Consider the following 22986-nt stretch of genomic DNA (forward strand, 5'->3'; position numbering starts at 1 on the left):
GAATTAAAAATAGGACTACATTATGATCCAGCAAACTCACTACTGTGTATGTATCCAAAAGAAATCGTATGTTGATATGCACTCCCATGTTTACAACAGCCAAGTAATGGAAACAAACTAGGTGTCTACTGACAAATGTACCAGTAAGGAAAGTGTGGCATAATGGAATATTACCCCACAATAAAAAAATGAAACTCTGGTATTTGCAGCAACACAGATGAACATGAAGGATATTATGTTAACTGAAAGAAACCAGACATAAAAAGACAAATACTACATGTTATCATTCATGTGTGGAAGCTAGAAAAGTTCATCTCATATAGAGAGTAGAACAGTGGTTATAGAAGCTGGGAAGGGAAAGAGAGTGGCTGGTTAACCATACCAAATTATAGTTAGGAAGAATAAGTTCTAGTGTTCCATGGTCCAGTAGAGTAACTATATATAGTAGACAATAATTTATTGTATGTTTCAAAATGGCTAGAAGAGAACACTATGATTTGTTACATTTAATTATATTTGAGGCACATTCTTTGATAAAGAAATACAAGTGTCTATGAAATTGCTTAATAGAAAGATTTGAGAAGAAAAAAGATAGAAACAGTGGAAATTTATTGTTTCACTGTTCTGGAAAACAGAAGGTTCAAAGGAGAATTTTGTTGAAAAAGTTACCTTTATATGGGAAATGAAAGACAGGGATTTTAAAAAATCTAATAGTACACATTTCCTTCTTTCACTTAAATGAAAATAGCAATGAAAAACATGATGGACATATAATCATCAAATAAGATGGTGAGTGTATCAGCTGACAATGTCTATAATAATCACAAACTGGATGGCTCAATCAGTGGAAATTTATCATTTTATTCTTCTGGAAAACACAAGTCCAAACTTCCAGGGTTGTTTCCTTCTGAACATTGTAAGGAGAGAAAATGTTCCAGCATGGTCCTTGGTGTGTAGGTTGACATTGTCTTCTTGTGTCTCTTTATATCATCTCCCAATGTCAATTTTTGTGTCTACAAGTTTTCCCTTCTGATAAGGACCCAAGACATATTGGAAAAGGTCCTACCTTAATGATCTTACTTTAAATTTATTATCTTCTTAAAGATCCTGTCTTCAAATAATATTTCATTCTAGAGGAGGAGCATGGGAGGATTAGATGAACTCTAGATAGGGCAAAGAGGTGGGAGGGGAAAGAAGGGGGTATGGGGGTAAAAAAGAAGATGGAATGAGATGGATATCATTACCCTAAGTACATGTATGAAGACACTAATGGTGTGAATGTATTTTGACATATGAAAAATAGTGCTCTATATGTGTAATATGAATTGTATTGCATTCTGTTATCATGTATAACAAATTAGAATAAAATAACTTAAAAGAAAAAATTGTAAAAAAAAGTCAGATTGCATTCGAAGTTACTGGGAATTGGGATTTCAATATATAAATTACAGGGGAATACAGTCAGCTTATAACAGTTTGTCAAAGTGTTTTTGTGAACAGTAAACTATCAAAAACAAATTAGCATTCACAATACTACATATTCCACTGGGTAACTGTAAGAATCCAAAGGTATTGCTTATGAATACATGATTTCAAGGAAAAAATGTATTCTTAAGACACTTAGGAATGTGAAAATACATTCATAGGTATGGATTAAGATTATTAAATGTTTTCAAAAGACATTGATCAGGTGCTCACTTTGGCAGCACATATACTAAAATTGGAATGATACAGAGAAGATTAGCATGGCCCCTATGGAAGGATGACATGCAAATTCATGAAGCATTCCATAATTTTTAGCACAGGAATTAAAATCAAGAAACAATGAATGGGATGGACTCAAACTCAAAAGCTTCTTCTCAGCAAAAGAAATAATCAGTGAAGTGAATAGAGAGCCTACAGAATGGGAACAAATTTCTAGAACATGCACATGAGATAGTGCACTAGTCTCTAGGTATTTAAAGAACTCAAAAATCTTAACACCAAAAAACAAACAAACAAACAAACAAAAAAACTCAAATAAGTCAATCAATAAATGGGCCAAGGAAATGAACATACACTTCTCAGAAGATGATATACAATCAATCAACAAATATATGAAAAAATGCTCAACATCTCTAGCAATTAGAGAAATGCAAATCAAAACTAATCTAAGATTTCATCTCACTCCTGTCAGAATGGCAGCTATTAAGAATACAAACAACAATAAGTGTTGGCAAGGATGTGAGGAGAAGGGCACACTCATACATTGCTGGTGGGACTGCAAATTGTTGCAGTCAATATGGAAAGCAGTATGGAGATTCCTCAGAAAATTTGGAATGGAACCACCATTTGACCCAGTTATTCCACCCCTTGTTTTATACCCAAAGGACTTAAAAACAGTGTGCTACAGGGACACAGCCACATCAGTGTTTATGGCAGTACAATTTACAATAACTAAATTGTGGAACCAACCTAGATGCCCTTAAGTAGATTAATGGATAAAGAAAATGTGGTATATATACACAATGGAATATTACTCAGCATTAAAAGAGAATATAATCATGACCTTTGCAGGTAAATGAATGGAGTTGGAGAATATAATGCTAATTGAAAAAAATAAAAAAAATCAAATTCCAAATGTCTTCTCTGATACAAGGATCTGTAAACAAGTCAAGGTGGCTCCTGGCATTTTGCCAGAGGGAGTGGTTTGTGAAGTAATGCCAGTGAGCTATTAAGTGTGGAGATTCCTTATTGGTTGACTGCTGTATCTAGTTTATGTTAATTAAGATAAGCTGTGTGTAATGTATATATGCCCCTCCTGTCCTACAATAAATGGCTCCCACTCCAGCTGTATCAATCTACACAAGTTGCTCTTCATCCCCCCTGTTATTTTGCTGCAGCCGGACTGCGGCACTGAATCATAATGGTGATGCGTGGGGGGCAGAGCATGGGAGGAACAGAGGAACTTTAAATAGGGCAAAGGGGAGAGGAAGGAGAGGAAGGTATGGGGGTAAGAAAGATGGTGGAATGAGATGAACATCATTACCTTAAATACATGTATGAAAACATGAATGGCATGACTTTACTTTGTGTACAACCAAAGACATAAGAAATTGTGCTCTATTTGTGTAATATGAATTGAATTTCATTCTGCTGTCACATATATCAAATTAAAATAAATAAAATTAAAAAGAGGAAAAAAAGCCATGGATTAGGTAGTAAGAAACATTTATGGCTCTTGCCTAAATTTCAAAAAAAGAAATTGTATAATTAAAAGAGATAGCAAAAAGAAGATTTGAGTACAGGCTAAATATGTTTTATTTGAAATGTTTGAGAGCCTAAATGTGTTAGATGGTTTTGGATTTAGGAATATTCACAAAAACATTATGAGATGTCATGGAGGTGAGACCCAAGTTAAAATATGAAATTCATTTGTGTTTCACATGTCTTAAACACATAACCTGAAGATATTTTATACAACCTTTTATAATGCACCTGCATTTTGACTACAACCTATTACATGAGGCCAAGTGTGGCATTTCCCACTTGTGACATCTTACTGGCAATCAAAGAGTTTCAGATTTGGGTAAATGTCAGATTTCAGGTTTTGTTTTTTTTTTTTTTTAATTAGGCATGTGCAAACTGAAGTATATGGAGGACAGCTGGAGTGAAAGATACAGAAGACTAGAATTAGAAGACAGAACCTAGGAAAAGATATGTCTAATGTGGAGAATATTATATTGTATTTTGTATGTTGTACTATATTGTATTAGTACGTATAAAAATAATTTATTTTGTGTTATGTTGCCCCACTTTGTTCCTGAGCAAAATTAATGCCCAAAATCTTCATTTTGTTTTCAGTATGGTCAAATTTTGGAAAATTAGATTTATTAATCAGGATTTTCCAGGGAAACAGGCCAGTGAAATAGAAGAGACAGAGAAATAATAGAGAATGAATCTTCTTATAAGGAATTGACCCACATGGTTATGGAAGCAGAGAGGTTTCATGATCTGCCATCTACTACATGGAGACACAGGAAAACATTTTCATAGTTCTAAGGTTTGAGAACTAGAAAACTGATGGTGTAGACTCCAGTTCGAACCTAAAACCTAAGAACCAGGAGCACAGAGGGTAGGAGAAGACTGACATCCTAGCTAGAGCAGTTAAGAAAAGAGTGAATTTAATTTTCCTTGGCTTTTTTATTCAGTTTGGGCCCTCAAGGGATCAGATGGGGAGGGCCATTTGTTTTCCTCAGTTCAATTCCTGTGATGAGCTCTGTCAGAAACACTATCACAGACCCATCTCCAAATAATACTCAACAACTTTTCTGGGTATTCCATGGTCTAATTAAGTTGAGGAAGAAGATTAATCATCATAGCTGGTGAAAGTGCTAAATAGTTCAACATTATTATGAAGATGTTCAATGTTATAAGATAAAAAGTGAAGTTCCTAGTCATGGACCATGGAGATAAATTTAAAAAGAAAATATCTGCTCATTTCTATTAAAATTGAGCTATCAGAGTTGTACACCATCTAAGAATTATACACTGTAACTTTTGAGTTATCACTTTTCCCCCAGATAGTTATCAGTGTCAAAAACAATTATAGTCAATTTTCTAAAGACTCTAAATTTTAGGTTTGGGTCTTAAAAATATGTATGATTGCCTCTTCATTTCACCAAATTTAGTTTTGCCTAATATTTCTTTCAGCTCAAATTCCTTTCTTTTTATTTTCTTAACCCTCTAAAATAGACCCTTGTCCACTCAAACAATTTTTCTTATGTCTTAGCTTTTCACTATGCCTGTATTCTGTTTTAAAATAATTCATCTCTTTCATTGTGAAAAGCTGCATTCACTTTTAAATGTTTTTCAAGTAATTAATAGTACAGCAGGGCTCACAATTAAAACAAACAAATAAAAACTGATATTTCTTTGCATGTGGGAAAATAAACAAACAGGTAACCATTAGTTCTCTCAACAAATATTTGTCATTTTATAAAGGCAGTCACTTGCTAATGATTAATATTTTAATTCTTCTACATTAAGCTTTATAGTGCTATTTTTTAAATTTAATAACTATGTTTTAATTGAAATCTTGAAAAATTAAGTACTTAGCTTATTTTACCAACTCCCTCCTATTTCTTCTCTCATTTCTTTCTGGTAGAGTTGGCTGTATTTTCATGTCTTAATTGGAAAACATTGTATTTAAATAATATGCACGGTATAATCATTTTTGTATTTCTTCAACACTTGACATTACCATTTGATTCTCAACTTTGAAGTATACAATAGCAATATCTACTTTTCTTTCCTTCATTGCTTAAAAAAAAATTCAATCTTATTTGCATGTACCTTTACATCTTCAGTATTTATTTTGTTACTAAAATTACCCAGGTTTATACATTCATTCAAAAAGCTGAAGATCAATAAATGTATTTGTTTTATTATGACTATTCAGTATTTCAAAATACTGCAATTCATTTTCTTTAATGTAATTTTTAAAAATTTTCCTGTGGTTCCTGTTGCATTATTTCTACATTCTCTCATCTTCTCTGGAACTTTTAAGCATCTTTCCTTTATTATTCTCTTTATTATATGAGAAATAAAGGATTACAAATTTGAATTGGCTAACACTGGAAACCACGAGAAGTTAAGTGGCTGCTGCCCTGTACAAGCTGAAATATAAAGGGAGCTTAAATGACAATAGAGGCAGTAGGATCAGTTCAAATCCATCATTATTATGAGTAAAATAGAAGCATATGCCCTCCACAGAGTGTGTCAGTAGCATTATTTTGCATAGAAAGTATTGCATAATAACATATTTTCTATCATGCAAGTTCAAAGTTTAGAGATCATAAACCACTTTAAGTCATAGATATTTTACAGTTGACAAATGTGGTAAGCGCACACACATAAACACACCTATATACACACTAATTCAATAGTTGTGAGTGTTGTGTCTCATTTCTATTGTATTTTTCATAGCTACACTAAGATTTTTTACTAGATTTTTTAAAAAGTTGTGGGGATTAAAAACTCACTGAATTATAGGAAAGTGAGTGCTTTTCATAGTACATATTCTTAATAGACAATAACTAATTGGGGCATGTATGTGTTGAGGATGTAGTGGTTAGTATTTGTAAACGATGACCTTGACATGGTTTGTGAGGCTTCCAAAGCAATTACTGGAGAAACTGAGATGGAAAACAATGGCAAAGGCAGGGAGAACTGCTTGAATTAGTCCAAATCACATTGCTCAGCAGCATTTGATGACAGTTAACTTTTAATGAGGGAAGACACAAGGTAATTAAATCTTGACATACAATTATGAAAGAAAATATCAGGTAACAATCTTGGTATGCAATATAAAAGAAGAAAAGACATTTTTTTTTTCTCAAAACTTGCATGATGCTTTGTCATCTGAAACTATTCTTTATGAGTGCAGGGTGAAGGTCAAGGAGGTATCTCAACTCCATCAATCCTTTGGACAGTTACAAATGACCTTTCGCTTTCCATAAGACATTCAATATTCTGAATTGCAGGGCTACATTTTTCTGTGTTTAGAAAATGGCAAAATTGAAACCTTTCCTATTGCAGGAGGCTCACTTTTGTTGACTCTTGGGCCTTCTGTTCATTCCCAAAGCTTGTTGAGGTTATGATCTCATTTGCATTAACTACATATACTGGAGAAAAATGCCAATTTTATACTGTGTGTCAGAAAGAACTTGTATGATAACTGAATAACTTTTACTCCGGCTCTGTTATTATTATTAGAGTGTTAATACTTCTTCTAAAATACTCTTATGATGTTTAACTTATGAGAAGTAATCCATGAGTTTTGCATTTACATTAACAGCTTATGTGGAAGATGCTAGCAAGATTTTAATTCCCGACTTTCTCTTGTTTGATATTCCTTAAAATTAAGTACTTAGCTTATTTTTAGTAATAATTAAAATACAGGAGAAAACAGTCAATTCCGAACTAAGATGGTTCTTTGCTGTAACAAATGATGATTTTTACTTTTTCTTAGTTTTCCATATAAAAGGGCATGGTAATCAAGTTGTCAACAACTTATGAAATATGTAGCGAAACTGATACTGGCTAAAATTACACTTATAGTTACGATAATACAAGATGTATACCATATTTATGAATAAATGCACTGTGATATGTATTTGCAAAGCTTATAAGCATTAAAAATGCATCTGGCCCCAGTTCAAAGAGTAAGGAATTATCTTTTTCACTTATTTATTTAATATGAAAACATTGAGTCTCTGTTATGTGTTAGACAGTACTCTATACACTTAGAATACAATCTGGGAACAAGTTGGAAAATATCCTTGTCTTTGTGAATTTTCCATGGGGGATAGATAAATAATCATGCAAGTAAATAAATAAATAAATATAAATAGTTGTTAATCCCTTGGAAAAATGAGAGAGTGATGGCATAAGCAGTGATATGTTGGAGCAGCGAGTGCATTTTCTAGTGTGGTAAGGCAAACTTTGAATAAAGTGTGTATTTTTGCCTATGAGGCAACCAGAATTGAGAAACAAATATATGTCATTTAGTGAGTAATTGATTGAGGTTTTGGTCAGTGATTGCATTCTTCCCAAAGCCATTTCCCCAGCTGTAACAATCATACTGATTTTTACTTCATTTCATTATTTATTCTTCTAAAAAGGAAAGGTAGTAAGTATTGCATCAGAAACTAATCTTGCAGAGATTACAGTATATACTTACCACTTTAAATTTGTTATAATGACTGCAATACAACTATAAATAAATCATTATTTTCCTTGGGATAATTTTCTAAGCTTAATTTTGAAAGAAATTAATATTATACATAAGCCATTTTCATTTCCTAAAAGTTGACTTTATGTTTTTTTGAGCACTATAAAATCTGGTACAAAATTATTATAAAATTATTCAAAATTTTATCATATATTGTTCAAAGAATCTTATGGTTTGGAAGTAAGGTATCCACCAAAAGCTCACATGTAAGACAATGCAAGAAGGTTTAAAGGATAAATGATTGGGTTGTGAGAGTCTTAACCCAATCATCGAGTTAATCCCCTGATGGATTAACTGAGTGGTAGTCAGTTAAGTGGTAGGGTGTGGCTGGAAGTTGTAATTGGGTTGTGGCTTTGGGGGTATATATTTGTATCTGGAAAGTGGAGACCTCTCTCTCTCCTTCTGATCCATGGGAGCTGCTTCTCTCTGCCACACCCTTCCACCATGATGTCCTGCCTCACCTTGAGCCTGTAGTAATGGAGGCAGACACTTATGGACTGAGACCTCTGAAACTGTGAGCCCCTAAATAAACCTTTCCTCCTCTAAAATTGTTCTAATCAGATCTTTTGGTTGCAACAGTGAAAAAGCTGACTAAAACAAAGGAGCATGAATGACTTTTAAAAGTGCTCTTTTTTTGAACATTACGTGATAATTGTATCCTCACTCTTGCATTTCTATTTTGTTATAAACTCATTTCCATCAGGTAGAGAAATTTTTGTTGGCCAATAAACAGATAGAAAAAAACAAGAACTAATGGTAATATATTACTTAGAAGCTAAAAAATAGTTTTGAAATTTAAGGTAGAAAAAATGAGTTTATCATACGATAAGTTTTGATAGAGTACAGTTGCTTTTATACTAGTTAGTCTGAAGGTTTTGTGGGAGTGTGAATGCACTATTGTTTGTCTCATCAAAAGCAAAGTTTCAATGGCAACTTAAATCTGGTTAATAAAATAATAAACTTGAGGAAATAAATCTAGTTGCAGCAAGATCCTCTATTATTAACAGAAAAAATCAATTTACTCTTTAAATTTAAAAATTCTACTAGCAAAGTTAATTGACTTCCAAACTATGTATAATGACTGATATTGCACTCCATGATCTGAGATGTTATATATCCTATTGTCAAATCAGACTCATGAGGTGAAGAGATGTGAGTGAGTATCAAGTTTTCCCATTAGGTTTAAGGATAAACATCATGAGGTTCAAGAAATGCAGAAAGAGGTCTGGGATCTCCAGTGTCTCTCTGTGGGTTTTGTTTAGCCATTATCAATACACTCTGACCTGAATTGACCTGTGAGATTTTAATGATGTTGGAGGCTACATTACTTAACACAGACAGAACCTTTTTGGGCATGAAATATCCCCATTTTTCACTAAGTCACATAATTATTTATTTATGGAACATTTTTCAGGATCCATGCAGATTCATGCTCCACCATTCCATAGCTCATGGTTTGTTCATCAGCAACAAATCTGGTCAAGCAGGTGTGCCTCATTGTATCCACAGAAAGGATTCTCCTGTTAGAAAATTACATCAGAGCTCTATCATCAGCTTATTTGAAGATTTGATTGTGTTAATTTCTATTTCTGAAACATCATCCTCCCTCACTCTCTTGTCATGAAGAAAATAGGCAAAAGAGCTCCTGGTTAACCAATCACTTCTCATAAGCAAAAATGTTAAAATCACTTCAAATTATTCATTTTACATTCACATATATTGATAGAGAAACCATTCTCAACTGTAGTATTTCCACCACAAACACTTAGGAGAGGCTGGTGATAACTTTATCCTACCACCCTTTGCGGGGCTGGTACACAGAAAATCCTAACTCTGTCTCAAAATAACAAGGATTGTTTACAACAGATCATTGTCACTAAATCATTGAGATAAACCACAGAAACTATACTTTTATTGCTACCTTCACATGTCCAGCTTGAAGTTAATGAAAAGTAAATAGTTGAATAAAATCTAAGAGTGCATATTTATTGAGGATTCAACTCCACAGTCACACTGTTCATATGATCTGACTTTACACTTAACACTTCTGAGATATTAGAAAAATTATTCAATCTCTGCCTTCCTTCTTTTTAGTATAAATTGGGGCTTATAATTACACTTTCTTCATAATATTGTTGTAAGTATTAATAAAAACTTTTAGAAGTAGCTGATCTCAGAAAGAGCATCATCTTAATTTGTCTTCTGAATTATTACTATGCTGTAACAGTGAGATTTTCTGCTTTAATGCATAATTAGGAAGATATAAATATACTAAGTTAACATATTTTTATGGTACTTGCAAACTACTATTCATGTTTTTAAAATATTTTTGAGTTGCTATAATGCTGAAGTATAGCAACAATTAAAACTAAGGGATTGACTGTGACATCATTAATTGATACATAACACTAGTGATAGCAATACTAATAGCAATACCAAAATTTAGAATAACAGTATAAAGTTCAATGAGAACAGACTTTAGAAAAACTGTAGATTATGAATGTTTGTAATGCATTTGTAGTGAACATAACACTAACTATTTTGAACAAGTAGCTGGAAGAGGAAAAATGCTCATAGAAAATATAAAATATTGTATGTTACTAAATGAGTAGCTAATTCCAGTGTTTAGTATATTTTGGGAAAAACTCTCTTTACTTTGTTTAATCTTCATCTTCAAAGTTCTCTTTCTGGTAAACTGAGACAAAATAATTGAAAAAAATTTTTTTTTCTATATTGAATTAATATCATCCAAAAAGAGACAAAAGACACCAACACTGTAGAACTACTGCTGAAAATTACACATCTTGTAGCAAAGACAGAATCATTATTTCTAAGAAGCTTGTAAAACTGTGCAAAATGAATGACAAGTATGCTCAGAGTCAGGAGTATTTGTTATTGGCAAATTCCCTTTATCGAGTAATATGGTTGAATGTCCTCTTTCAACTTGGGTTGAAATTCAATTACCATTTTCATAATATTAAAAGGTGGGACCTTTAATAGGTGATTGGGTCTTCATGAATTTGCTATTACAAATGGATTAGTGCCATAATTGCTCTTGTGGATTTTTTTATTATATGAGTGGCTCCTGATGAAAGGACTAAATTCAGCACCCAACTTCTGTCTTGCTTATGCTCTCTTGCCACATGATGCTGTTTTGTGATTCAATAAGAAGGTCTTCACCAGATGTAATGAACCCTTGATCTTGAACTTCCTAGCCTCCAGAACAGTGAGCTAAATAAATACCTTTTCTTTATAAATTGTCCAGTCTGGTTTTCCATTATACCAGCAGAAAATGGACTCAGACATCAAATAAAAGAGTTGGGCACTGTAAAATACACATAGTATAACAGCAGAAGGGAACCATTGAGTAGATAGGATGGCAGATATTTATCTTCACAGTTGGATGAGTCCACTGCCAAACATAATATGAATCTCTCTTTGCAAAAGTGTATGAGAGAAAAATATGAGAGATAATTTGTTCTATATAAATGAAAAGTCATGATCTAAAACAGCTTTGCCATTTTATTTTGGTATTTAATTATTAATAATGATATTTTATTTCTGAATTCATGATGCTGATTGAGAAAAGTGCTTGAAATAAGTTCTAATGATTTTTTCAGCCATCACTGGAAAAGTACCTGGCTCTAAGTGGATTTTCCAAATTGCCCTACATCTGAAAGACACTAGTAGAACTTTAAGCTTGATTTTAGTGTTAAAAAATTAGTAAAGATAGTGTATAAGAAATGGACTAACCTCTAGGTAAGCTAAAAATAGTATATATTTCAGCTTCTGTTGAGTTCAAAATGTTGCTTTCCTGTTCTGAAGTATATGTCCAGTGAAAAATTCTTATGCTGGTTTGTAAAACAGATAAAACGTAAACATCTTATTATGACATTGATATTGACGTGAAATTCCATTTCTATGACATTACATCAAAATAACATGATTTAGTAATACATACATTATCTTAAAATGCCTGAATCTATTATTTGGTGGTCAGTATATTATGATTTTAATGTTGGCAATTATACGTCAGAGTTTATTAGGAGATAAGCAAATAAATGGTTTGATCAATGACAATTTTCCCAATACATTGATTCTACTTCCCACTCTCTGGGAGAAAAATACTCTGACATACATGTATCCATTATCTATTATAACTGTATAAGAGATTACAAATATATAGCCCCTTTAAATAACATTCATTTCTTATCTCCAAGATTCTGTAAATCAGAATTCTAGGCAATGCTTAGCTGGTATTTCTGCTTAGGGTTTCATAGGGTGGCAATCAAGTCCCCGGCCAACCTTTTTTCCTATAGGGAGGCTTTTTTGAGGGAGAATCTGATTCAGGTTATTAGAAGAATTTATTTTCTTGCAGCTATATGATTGAGGTCTCAGTTTTGTTTCCTTCCTTTGTTCCTTCCTTTTTTTCTTTCTTTTTCTTTCTTTCTTTCTTTCTTTCTTTCTTTCTTTCTTTCTTTCTTTCTTTCTTTCTTTCTTTCTTTCTTTCTTTCTATCATGCAGGGGATTGAACTCAGGGGCACTCTACTATGGAGCCACATTCCCAGCCCTATTTTATATTTTATTCAGAGACAGGGTCTCACTGAGTTGTTTAGCACCTTGCTTTTGTTGAGGCTGGCTTTGAACTTGCAATCCTCCTGCCCTAACCTCCTGAGCCACAGGGATTACAGGTGTGTACCACCGCACCCAGCTGTGGTCTCAGTTTTCTTGCTTGCTGTCATTCAGGAACTGATCTCAGCTTTTGGAGCCCACAATCAGGTCTTTGGCATGTTCTCTCCTTCATAGGTAATCTCACAAACGGAGCTCACTGTTTAAAAGATATAAGGAGAATCTCTCTTAATTATCTTCAAATCTACTTATCATGGGCTTTAGTTATATTTTTAGTAATATTTTTAAAACCCCTCCCCTTATAGTATAACAGAATATAATCATAAGTGATACCATGACCATCTTTTTCATATGCTGTTAGATCTCAGATTCTGCCTTGACTCAAAGGGAGATTACACAAAAGTGTGGATAGTGAGGTAGGAGCTCTTAAAATTTAATCTACCCATACATCACTTGGTATTTGAAAGCCATACATTTTAATATTTCAAAGTCATGAATTCAGGACATAGTATTATCATCTCGGTATGTCTCCATAGTTTCAGGACCCACTTTCCTTCTCAATATCTTTGCTCTTTGGCAGAATTATTAATGGTGAACTGCTGTTATGTTTTGTTGTGACATAAAATTGTAAGTTGGAATTTCTAACTCTAATATCAGAGAATATGGTTAATAATGAGCAAGTTAGAATAAGGTAGCACTAAAGTTTATCAACTTTCCAACCTAGAAAGGTTTAAAGATATCAAAAACATTCAAAAGTTTTAAAACAGAAAATGATAAACATATTTAAAAACAATGGAGAAAATAAACATCCATAAGTAGATAAGTGGCTTTTTCCCCAGGTACGTTTTCTATAAACACAAGAAGATGTGTTTATATTCTTAAACTTTTTTAAAAATTGGTATTATAATTGTTTTTTTCAGATTTGATTATGACAAACCTATACTCACAGACTAATAGCCCATCTTTTATTTACTTTTTTATTGTCATTTGTCTACACATTTTCATGAACTTTTTCTTGAGCATCATAAAATTTTCAATTTTAAAATCATTAAATTTATGTGCATAATTTAAGAAATAATACCAGTGAAACAAAGTTAATGACCCTGAATCAGATCTCACACATCACCGTTAATGAATGGAAAAAATATTGTAAGAAAACAAAACATGAAATAACATTTTTCAATAAAAGATGTTGGGAAAATTAGCCATTTGGAAAATAAAAGTCAAGAAATATTTGCAACTTATTCCATGCAATAAAACATTTCTCATAAAAGGGGAACTAAGCACTTAAAATTAAGCACTAAAGAAAAATCTAGGAATAATTATTTACCTACAGAAACTTCTGAAGAACAAAAATGATGCAAATAGGTATATAAAGGATCAACAAATTTGACTAAATAAAAAAATTAAAGTTTCCTGAGTCCAAAATGCAGTACTTATGGACTTAAAATAACAATAAAAAGATGAGCTAATTGCCTTCATATGTCTAGATTTCTTGTACTATTACAAGAACATTTCTAATAGTACTATAAAATTGTAGTAAAGACCACAGATGTTCAAATTGTTTGTCACTAAATTTCTGTAATTTTTTCACATAAGTCAGATATGTTACTATTTTTCCCCAGCATTTATTTTTTGTTTTATCCATTTATTTGTCAGCAATAAAATAAACGAGATTTTGGGGAAGTAATATCCTTAATATATATTTGTATTTCTTCCAACTTTTTCTGTGGTCTTCTTAAGTAATGAATAAAACCTTCCATTTTAGGTTCATTTTCATATTTATTAGCACAATACCAAACAATTAATGCTCTTTTAATTCATTTACTAACTTTTGTGACTAGTATTCTTTTTTAAATGATAATTTGTTAAATATAAAGTTGTTCCTTTATAATGTTCCTGCAATAGTTAATAACTATATATTTGCATTTATTTTTGTTTCTTAAGTAGTTTTTTGTGGTGCTAGGGATTGAACACAGAGCCTTGCACATGAAAAGCAAGCACTCTCCCAACTGAGCTATATTTCAGCCCCTTTAAATTGTTTTTGTATTACTATAATGCTGAAGCATTGTTCGTTTTAACAATAATGAGTTTATTCTAATGTCATTAATTGAAACAATATTAATGATGAAATAGTAATATAAAGATCAAAATTTAGAACAATAGCATAAAATGACAACAGACTGATTAACATTGTGGATCCTGAGTCTTGAATTCATTACAACCAGCCTATTATTCAAACCTTAGAATTCAAAAAATGTTATGCTTCTGAACTGTTCTGCCTAAACCATTAAATTTCAGAACCATTCAACACTCCAATTTTTCTCTTCTAAAGTAAGACATTTTTATCACCTCACACTTCTTTGTCAACTTTCTGTTTTTAAGAAACTTAAGAATTCCTTCATGTTTTCAAGGCTTCTGACTCTGTATATGTTCTTTAATTAATAATAATTTTAAAAAGGGTTTGCTTCATTTGAAGTTTTATATATGTTAAAACCATATATGACACAAAGACCACTGAGGGAAAAGTGTCAGGGATTTTCAGTTTAAAAAGGGGAACCCATATATTCATATTATTTAAGGATTGAAAACCAATCCTATAGATTTCATAAAATGAATGTATGGATAGTTGTTTTTTTTTTTTGTTTTTTTTTTGTTTAAAGCTTCACTGTGTGGTATGGTGGTACACACATGTAAGCCCAATTACGTGGAAGGCTAAGGAAGTTTGGAAGTTCAAGGCCAGCCTCAGCAACTTAGTGAGACTATTAGCAATTTAACAAGGTCTTGTCTCTAAATAAATGAGGTTAGGGATGTAATTCAGTGGTAATATATCCCTGAGTTCAATCCTCAGTACCAAACAAACAAACAAACAAACAAACAAACAAAAAACAACAAAAAACCCAGTAACAAAACAAAAGACTCATTTTCCTTTTTCAGGACAGATAATTTTCCTCATTTAGTTTTAATATGAGTAGTACACCAGGGTCAAACAAATTCAGCTTTCTACATCTTGCACTAAAAATTTATCAGCTTTGATATATGTGGAATCAAGTTGTGCTGAAAATGAAATTTTTTTCTCTTAACAAAAAGTCTTAATTTTCTGTTAGTGAAATAATTTTTTAATCATGTACTTTAAAAAGAATATTTCTGTGGCAAACTGCTAGATGTCTTTAATGTATTTCTTCCTTCTTTTCATGTAGAGCTATAGGGTCTAGCCTCCCTTTTAGCAAATTTTAATCTATTATCAGGCCCACAGGATAGGAGAAGAAGAGATAAAGGTATCTCTTGAGTTTTTTTCCAGTTTAAAGTAAATTTATTTCTTTGAAGTTTGTCCTGCTTTCTTATTCTCTTATTCTGCAACACACATGATAGTAATGTCCTTCAATCAAGCAGATGAGGGCAATATCCCAGGTAGCAATTTAGGAGCACCATGGAAGGACCGGGTTCTTTGTATCACTGCATGGATCAGGGTTGCCATACGAACCTGCACTGCCTACCTCCAAAATATGTAGAGAGAGATAGGAATATTTAGGCCACTGTATCTTGTATTCTCTCTTGCAGTATGTTAGCCTTATCCATCCCTATTTCAATTAATATAATCTTCAAAATGAAATAAACTGTGTCCATCCTGACCATGCTTACCCACCTCTTCCTCAGAGATTGTCACTATCTGAATGAACTGTGTGATTACCATCATCTTATTTTTCTCTCTAGTTTCTCTGTATATGCATAAAAACAATTACCAACACTTGTTATTCTCAGACATTTTCCCCCTGAAATCTGTGAGTACAAAGTGGAATTGCATTGTATTTTTTTAAATTTAAATTTCTCTGGTAAGGAAATTGAGTATCTTTTCATTTAATTAATCATTTTTCCCATTTCCTACATGAAGAAATACCATTCACAAATCTTGTGCTGTGTGTCTTGCTCTTATTTATAAGCATTTTAATATATTTTGGAATGTATTTTTATTTTTATTGGTTATATGCATATATACATTATAATTACACATTTTTAAAGTTTGGGCTTACTTTCACTTTCTTTAAGCTTTTTTTTTGAGATAAACATAAATGACATGGTTTACTTCTGGGCAAAGTTCTAAGAGACATCACATACTTCCTTATACTCCTTTCTTTGATTCTATCAACTTGTATTCAGAATAAAATTGATATAAAGTAGAGCTACATTTGTTCCAATGAGGACATGTAGAGTGAATAAAAATAAACCCTCACATTCATCACTGAATTTGGGGATTGTGTTTTACCATAGAATACTCTAGCCTATCTCTTGTAGATATTTTTTTGACTTAACTTTAGCTATTTTTTTACTGTTACTATGATAAGCTGGTATAGATTCTTGCTCTTTAATACAATCTGTCAATCTGAGCATTTAGACCATTTATCTTGATTATTGATATATTCAAAATTTAAATCTACCATCTTGTTCACTAGTTTCCATTTTTACTTACTACTGAGCCAACATCCATCTGATTATTCTACGAATGTGCACTAATTCTGAGGCTCTCCACTTGGTTTTGGAGCAGGCTCTATTTCTGGCCCCAAGTGAATCTTGAGCACTATTTGTTCTAATCCTTTTGTTACCTTTAGGGGGTTTGAAGAAGTCTCTTCAGAGGCATAAGAGACCTCTTTTATTAATTTACTGACTCTTGACATGTTGCAGAAAATAATCTAAGGATGCAAAAGGTTTCGACAAAGATAGTAAAAGCTACATTAGAAAGTAAAATGTGAAGATATTAATTTTCAGAGCACAATACAGGCTAATTCCAGAAAAAAGACCTGCCAAAAGAGCTTATGGTCAGATTTTTTGTTTTTTTTAATTTTAATTAAGGTAGAATATTTATAATCCAAAGGGCCTGGATTTTCCTCAGGATTGGGAAATATTGAGCAAGACCATGTTTCCCCATTAGGGGCCTGGTCTGGCATGTTGGCTTTAGCTTACATGAATGTCTGTGGCCATCAGGTGGTCAATCAGATTATCTAGCCAAAGGGGCATGGTCTCTTAGCTTGATTAGGTTAATGGTCACTTTCTATGTCTAGTTTATGCTTTGCTGCATTCCAGAATACTTAGAGAAAATTGAAAAGTTGCAAAGTAATTTATGGGCTGTTCAGTGTGTTCATACCTCCTAGTTACTTTGTGACACTTAGTTAATTTATCTGGCTCATGACTCACAAATAGTCCCAAACCCCCCATTCCACACCCCAACATGGACGTTTCTCCTTTACAGACTCAGAGTTGTTGTTTTTTTTTTTTTTGTATATTCCTAGATTTCTTTCTCGTTTTAATTAGATCTTCCTTTAGTTCACAGTAGTGTCTTTACCTGCCTATTCCTGTAAGGACTCAATGGTATAGTCCAGTGCGACTTTCTGAAGGTCTCTAAAGCAATTACTGTGCAGCTCTCTCCTCCCAGGCACCCTTTTCTGTCTATCCTATCAGCTTTGGCCTTTCAAACTCCCAGATTTGTCTCCTCTATTCAGGGTGAATATTGGACTGTGCTTGAGTTTCTACTTTCTGATTTCTAGTGAGAAACTTCATCAGAAAATCATCTGGTAGAACTCTGTGTCCAACTTATTTGTTTCTAATCTCTTGGGGATAATTTACTTCTGTTATCCAATCCCACCCTACCAGCCTTCAGTCACCACTCAGTTAAGCCCATCAGGGGATCAATTCACTGAATGGGTTAAGGCTCTCATAACCCAATCATTTTTCTTCTAAACCTTCTTTCATTGTCTTACAAATGAGCTTTTGGAGGACACATTATATCCAAATCATAACACTACTATACAAAGGAAGCAGTTTCAGGCATTTTTTATCACTTATAAAAGGCCTAGCACAATAAGAATTTGATGTGTAATGGGGAAATTAAACTTTTTAAGGTAAGCAAGGCCTGAAATTCATGTAGCCGTTATAAATTTTGAACATTATGCCCAATATGAAGTTGCTTCAGTGTTTCAAATGGAGGAGCATTAGGACCAAAACACCAAAGTGCTTTCATTCCCTCACAAAGCGCTTTCTTTCTCAGGGTATGTAAAAGTTGAGTGATATGTTGATTCTCCTCCATGATGATTCTCAGTGATAGCTGTTGGTGAAGGGACACTTACTAGAAACCTTAGACTTTGGAGTGACTTGTACCTTCTTTAACATTTTACTGGTTCATTTACAAAAGAATGATTTAATTAATTATTACTTACTCAACACATGATCTACAAAATTTCTTCAAGTGGAATTCTAACATTCTTTTTTTTGAATTTTATTTTGTTGGTTCTTTTTAGTTATCTGATAGTAGAATACATTTTGATATAATTATACGTGTATGGAATTTATCTTATTCTAATTGGACTTTAGAACCTCTTCTTCCCTTCTTTTACCTTCAACTTGCTCACTTTCTTCTATTGATATTTCTGCCATTTACCAATAGTTATTTTTTGAAATTAATTTCTTGTGGATGTACATGAAGGTAAGATTCACTATGTTGTATTTATATATGTATGTAGGAAAGTTTTATCGGTTTAATTCCACTGTCTCCTCTTTTACTATACCCCTCTCTTCCCTTTATTCCCCTGAATGTCTAATCTACTAATTTAAAAATAATAGTTTTAGTTGTAAATGGACACAATATCTTTTTTTTTTTTTAATTTTATAAATGCTGAGGATTGAACCCAGTGCCTCACATGTGCAGGGCAAGCACTCTATCACTGAGCCACAACCCCAACCCTTAATCCACTAAATTTCTATTATTCCCCTACTCAGTTATTGTGGGTACATATCAGAGAAAAAAATAGATTTGGGGGATTTTATTTAGCATGATAGTTGCCAGATCCATCAATTTACTAGCAAATGTCATAAAGTCATTCTTCTTTATAGTTCAGTAATTCTCCATTGTGTATATATACCATATTTTCTTTATCCATCTATTGGTTGAAGGACACCTAGGTTGGCTCCATAGCTTAGCTATTGTGAAGTTTACTGCTATAAACATTGGTGTGGCTATATCATTGTAATACCATGATTTTAAGTCTTTTGGATATATGCAAGCAGTGGAATAACTGGGTCAATTGTAGTTCCATTCCTAGTTTTTAAAAGAATCTCCATACTGCTTTACAGAGTGGTTACACTAGTTTGCAGTCCCACCAGCAATGTAACATTTTCTTAAATTAGAACTAATCAATAAGAAAATTGTACTTTTCATAGTGTCTAGCAAATATCTGCCAAAAATATGTTAATTTAAGGTGGTGCCTATAGGTTAGACAAAACTTCCTCAAAAGCCACCTGAAATTTCCTAAGGAAGCAATTCTGAATAATATAATTTACTGGTTTACATTTCAATGTTCATTCCAGCTGAGTACCTGTCGCGACCCCTTGCCCGCAAGGAAGACGCAACTCAGGAATCTTCTTTCAGCAGTTTATTCAGGCCTTGATTTAAGTATCTTATAGTGACTCACTTTCTTTCTTCTTCCTCTCTCTGAGGGCCCAAGCACAGCCTAATAAAGCCTCCCACGTACCAATCTTAAGCTGCCGCGTGGGTCTTTCTTATAGGGTGGCAAGAGATATCGTGCCAACTCTCCACAAAGGAATTTGATTTATCACAGGCCACAGTGGAAGCCGGCGCCATCTTCTAATGGCGGCCACAATTTACAACAATGGCTTACTACAGTTCCCCCTTCTAATTTATAAAACAATGCAGGCGAAAGTAGAGGTCCTATCCTACTGTGCAGAAGTGGCTGCAATGTATGGTTCAGTCCTAAGGAGGGCCCTTCCCCAGACCTGACCCCATATCAGCCGACGCCTTTTTTCGTAGGGCGGGGGTGTGGACGTCAAACCCGCATGCAATAGGACATGCTTTCCTTGAGGTCCGTTGAAGGATCACTCAAGTGCAGTGCTTTGCCTCGCATCCTGCATCGTGATGAAGGTGGACGAAGGGGGACAGCTGAGGCTGTTCTGTGGCTGTACACAACGACAAACGAGTTGACAGCACCCTGAAGGAAAGGCACGGACTTTAAGGCGATAGAGAAGTATTAGTGTGGAAACCCACCTGCGTGCAATGGCAGCAAGACCGGCAGAGTGCAAGGGCTTTCCAACACTAAGAGAATAACGAGGAAAGACATGCCGATCCCAGTGCAATGTTATAACAACTTGGGGTGCAACGGCCATGTCAAAGATTTACTGTTTAAGCTGCGCAAGCCAGACTTGAGGTGAATTGCCACTTTCTAAAGCTGCAAGAGCTTGGATGATCATAGCCTTATCGTGAGCATTGCGGGCCTTGAGGCGACAGAGAAACCACAAACAGAGAAACATACCAAAGCAACACATTGCACCAAAAATGCCTACCCCCACCCACTCTTTAAAAAAGGAAAAAGCAGAAGATATCCAATCGGTGAATTGACCCAAAGTCACGGGATCAACACGGGTGTTATTCAAGACAGCTATCTGGGTTAGTTGAGACTGGATCATGTCTTCCGCTTCCATGGACCAATTTCCAGCCAAATATTCGCCAATGATGCGGGAAGCATTCCTGGAATCATTAAATCTGACAGAGGTTATGCATAAATGTGCACGTTGGTCAACACAACCCAAAAGTACTAAGTCAGCCAATTCTTCTACCTGAGCTTGGAGTAAATCTATTCTTTGGTTGGCAGCTAAAATCCCTGACAAAATATGTTGATTAATTGTATTTTGGGATTCAAGTATGGTGGAAGTTTGTTGGACAACTTGATTAATGGTGGCAGCAGTTTGTACTTGATTGGCCATAGCCATTCCGGCTGTAATCGCTGCAGCAGCAGATATCGCCACGGCTGTCACTATAGCCGCTGTGATCCCAAAATCTCTGCGGACTCTAAGTAGCTCAACAATAGGGAATTTATCAGGATCCGCAGTGACCGGGATTGGGACGAAAGTTGGAATTTTCATAACCACTGCTATAGTCCAGGAACCATTCCAACACTCAGATAAGAGACAGGTAGTATGAGAACAATCCAGCATCTCCGATGAGGTGGCCTCAGCCAGAAGGAATAAGAAAGGGGATTGGACACAGACCATTGCAGGAGGCAATGCGGCATTATACAACAGAGAGTTGAATGAAACAGATGTAAGTCTATTACCTTGTTCACTTTCCCTAACAGTACCAGAAATATTAGCCAGCCAACTTTTGGCTCCTAGCAACTGAGCCAATGCAGAAATATCGGCTGAAGCCCCCTTTTCATTGGAAATCAGCCATTAAAACCAGGACCAACCTACTCCTGTAGAGGAGCTGGCACTATTGTTAAAGTTATAAACATACCTCTTAAGAGAGGGGGAAAGGGAGAAACCTTTAGCAACCTGATGTTTCTCCCAAGAATGATCCTGACAAGGCGTAAATGTTGGGGGGAAACCAAGATTAGGGGAACAGTAAGGAGAGGCCTTAAAATGAGTGGCCTTATAAATACTACTAGAAGAAGGAGGCACTGGGATTAGTACCTCGGAGATAATAGCCCAGGTAGTTATGTTAAGAGCAGAGCTGCTGTTTGCGGGGGTCCCTGAGCCTGATTGCTTCCCCGAAGCTACTTTGCTCAATACAGCACTGATAATGCTTCCTGAGACCTGATTGGACCGCAATGGTTCCTCCCAGTTAGTCAAATTTTTGGTCTTAAGGCTAATGCAATTAGCGTTTTTAAGGCTGAAACAAAAAACTCCTGTAAGATTAACTTGAGATTGATTAAAAATTCTCTCCATGTCCCCTCTAGGAGAGGCACAGGGAGCAGACATCTCACATGAGGTAGAAAAAAGAGTGGGGAGGACATTAGAATTACCATGAACCGGCATCGGCATTGGCCATGCCCGTGCCACTGCCCACCACCGCATTGGTGTCGCCTGTGCCATCGGCACCAGCACCAGAGCCAGAGCACTTAGCAGAATGAAGATCTTCATCACAGGATTGTTGTGGTATCTCTTGTTGCTGGTCAGTTGATGTCGAGACTCTTCTTGTCAAGCGTTCAGGGACCCACAACGGTTCCGTACGATCCTGGGGAAAAACACATACAGATCCTCGTGCCCATGTCAGCACGGGGTCAGGGCCATTCCATTGGCCCGTAAGAACATCCTTCCACTTAACATAGCCAATCACAGAGGGCTGAGGGGACACATGTCTATCGGCCGCAGAGCGACCATGAATATCCAAATTCAAAAAATTAATGGTAAAGAGAGCTAAGGACAGGCGTTCTTTAGGAGTGTGTTCAGCTCCTATTCCCCCTTTTTGTTTTTGTAAAGTTTCCTTTAAGGTGCGATGAGCACGTTCAACAATGCCTTGTCCTTGAGGATTATAAGGCAAACCATGAGTAAGTTGTACTCCCATAGTAGAACAAAAAGCTGTAAATTGTCTGCCAGTATAAGCAGGTCCATTATCAGTCTTAAGGGATGCAGGTGCACCCCATGCTGCCCATGCCTCTAAACAGTGAGTAATGACATTACGTGCCTTTTCTCCCGATAAAGCAGAAGCATGGATAATTCCAGAGCACGTATCAACGGAAACATGCACATACTTAAGGTTACCAAAGTCAGGTATATGTGTCACATCCATTTGCCAAACAACC

General features: G+C 34.6%; 1 non-coding gene across 1 annotated transcript; it reads left to right on the forward strand.

The window, feature by feature from the left end:
- Positions 1 to 1690: 1690 nt before the first annotated feature.
- Positions 1691 to 1797, forward strand: LOC143389206 (U6 spliceosomal RNA). The gene has a single exon (XR_013090115.2). It is a non-coding gene; the product is annotated as a U6 spliceosomal RNA (small nuclear RNA).
- Positions 1798 to 22986: the final 21189 nt, after the last annotated feature.

The sequence above is a fragment of the Callospermophilus lateralis genome, unplaced genomic scaffold (assembly GCF_048772815.1).
Source record: "Callospermophilus lateralis isolate mCalLat2 unplaced genomic scaffold, mCalLat2.hap1 Scaffold_109, whole genome shotgun sequence".
In the NCBI taxonomy this organism is placed as follows: Eukaryota; Metazoa; Chordata; class Mammalia; order Rodentia; family Sciuridae; genus Callospermophilus; species Callospermophilus lateralis.